We start from the raw sequence: 3,150 nt of genomic DNA, 5'->3' as shown, positions 1-3,150 counted from the left end.
AAATGCATACTTCAGGGATGGTGGTAGTGGCTTGAGCTCAGGTTTAGGAGGCTTATCCTCTTCCTGAGGAATTTTCAGAGGTTCTTTTATTTCCTCTAATTCCTCCAGGTCAGGCTGGATACCTTTAAAGATATCCTCTAGCTCTGTTTCGAGACTCTCAGTCATATAGATCTCTTCCATCAAAGAGTCAATAATATCAGCGCTCATGCAGTCATTTGATGTGTCTAGATGCTGCATAGCTTTGACAGCATTCAACTTAAACTCATCCTCATTGACTCTCATGGTCACTTCCTCTTTTTGGACGTCAATGAGAGTTCGTCCAGTTGCTAGGAAAGGTCTTCCTAGAATGAGAGTTACACTCTTGTGCTCCTCTATTTCCAGCATTACAAAGCTCCAGCACTACAAAGTCAGTTAGAAAGGCAAATGGCCCAACCTTAACAATCATGTCTTCAATTATGCCTGATGAATATTTAAGGGAGCCATCAACAAGTTGGAGACATATCCAGGTTGGTTTGACTTCTTCAGTCAACCCAAGCTTTCTGATAGTGGATGCAGGTATTAGGTTGATACTTGCTCCAAGGTCACATAGGGCTATCTTGGTACAAGCACCTTCTAATGTGTATGGTATCATAAAGCTTCCTGGATCTTGAAGCTTTTCTGGTAAGCTTTTCAGGATGACTGCACTGCATTCTTCAGTGAGAAACACCTTCTCAGTTTCTCTCCAATCCTTCTTATGACTTAAAATCTCTTTCATGAACATAGCATAAGAGGGTATTTGCTCAAGTGCCTCTGCAAACGGAATCTTTATTTCAAGAGTCCTGAGATAGTCTGCAAAGCGGGAAAATTGTTTATCCTATTCCGCTTGGCAGAGTTTCTGAGGATAAGGCATTCTGGCTTTATATTCTTCAACCTTAGTTGCTGCAGGTTTATTCCCTACAGAGGTGGTTGGAGAAGCCTTCTTAGAGGGGTTACTATCAGCACTCTCAGGTGTCTGATTCCTCATTGGCGTTTGAACGCTAGGAATGGGTGAGGAATGGGCGTTTAACGCCAACTTTTCTCCCCTTTTTTGGCGTTTGAATGCCAGAACTGGGCAAGGAATGGGCGTTTAACACCATCTTTCCCCCCTTTCTGGCGTTTGAACGCCAGGAGTATTCCTCTTTGGGCTCTTACTATCCTCAGAGGGATTTTGGACAGTGGTTTGGTTATCCTCTGTCAGATGTTCCTTTCTTGGCTTTTTGGATGTCCAGCCTTAGCTGTGTCATCCTTTTTGGAGGGTAAAATTGATTCAGGAATTTGTCTGATAACTGTCTCCATGTTTTTATGCTTGCTGTGGGTTGGTTATTCAACCACCTCTTAGCTTGATCTTTTACAGCAAATGGAAACAGTAATAATCTGTAGACATCCTGATCCACCTCTTTTTCACATACTGTGTCAGCAATTTATAAGAACTGTGCCAGAAACTCAGTAGGTTCTTCCTGTGGAAGACCGGAATACTGGCAATTTTGCTGCACCATGATAATGAGTTGAGAATTTAGTTCAAAGCTGCTTGCTTTAATGGGAGGTATACAGATGCTACTTCCATATGCAGCTGTAATGGGGTTAGCATATGACCCCAGAGTCCTTCTGGACTGCTCAATTCCAGTTAGGTCCATGATGGAGAAAGGAAAATGATATGGATTCACAAGTGAAGTATAAAATAAATTATTTTTCGTTTTTTATTAGAATTGCCCGAAAATAATAAAATAAATGGAAAAGAAAATAAAACAAAATTTCGAAAACTAAAAGAAAATAAAATCAAAGCAAATTGTAAGCTAAATCAATTAATTAATTAAAAGGATTTTGGAATTAGCAATTAAGAAGATATGACTGAAAATTATTTTGAAAAAGATTTGATTTTTGAAAAGAGGAGAGAGAAAAACAACAAGATGATACCAAACTTAAAATTTTTAGAAAATCAAACACAAATTTTCGAAAATTTTAAAGGAAAACACAAAGAAGACACCTGATGAGCGGATAATTTATACGCTTTTTGGCATTGTTTTTAGATAGTTTTTAGTAAGTTTAAGCTACTTTTAGGGATGTTTTCATTAGTTTTTATGTTAAATTCACATTTCTGGACTTTACTATGAGTTTGTGTGTTTTTCTGTGATTTCAGGTAAATTCTGGCTGAAATTGAGGGACTTGAGCAAAACTCTGAAAAAGGCTGACAAAAGGACTGCTGATGCTGTTGGAATCTGACCTCCCTACACTCGAAATGGATTTTCTGGAGCTACAGAACTCCAAATGGCGCACCCTCAACGGCGTTGGAAAGTAGACATCCAGAGCTTTCCAGCAATATATAATAGTCTATACTTTATTTGGAAATTGACGACGTAACATGGCGTTGAACGCCTAGTACATGCTGCTGTCTGGAGTTAAACGCCAGAAAAACGTCATGATCCGGAGTTGAACGCCCAAAACACGTCATAACTCAGAGTTCAACTCCAAGAGGAGCCTCAGCTCGTGGATTGATCAAGCTCAGCCCAAACATACACCAAGTGGGCCCCGGAAGTGGATTTATACATCAATTACTTACTCATGTAAACCCTAGGAGCTAGTTTATTATAAATAGAACATTTAACTATTGTATTAGATGTCTTTTGACCACGTTTCATCTTTGGTCTCAGTTTTGTATTATTCTTCATCTTAGGAGGCTATTGAGCACATTTCAGGGGGCTGGCCATCCGGCCATGCCTGAACCTTTTACTTATGTATTTTCAACGGTGGAGTTTCTGCACACCATAGATTAAGGGTGTGGAGCTCTGCTGTACCTCAAGTATTAATGCAATTCTATTTTCTTTTATTCAAATCTCTCTTATTCTTATTCCAAGATATTTATGTGTACCCAAGAACATAATGAATGTGATGATTAAGTGACGCTCATTATTATTCTCACTTATGAACGCACGTGATTGACAACCACTTCCGTTCTACATGCAACAGAGCTTGAATGTGGTATCTCTTAGATTCCCCAACAGAATCTTCGTGGTATAAGCTAGATAGATGGCGGCATTTATGAGGATCCGGAAAGTCTCACCTTGTCTGTGGTATTCCGAGTAGGACTCTATGATTGAATGACTGTGACGAGCTTCAAACTCCTGAAGGCTGGGC

Source organism: Arachis duranensis, chromosome 5 (assembly GCF_000817695.3).
Source record: "Arachis duranensis cultivar V14167 chromosome 5, aradu.V14167.gnm2.J7QH, whole genome shotgun sequence".
NCBI lineage: Eukaryota > Viridiplantae > Streptophyta > Magnoliopsida > Fabales > Fabaceae > Arachis > Arachis duranensis.
Note: the sequence above shows the minus strand (reverse complement) of the source record.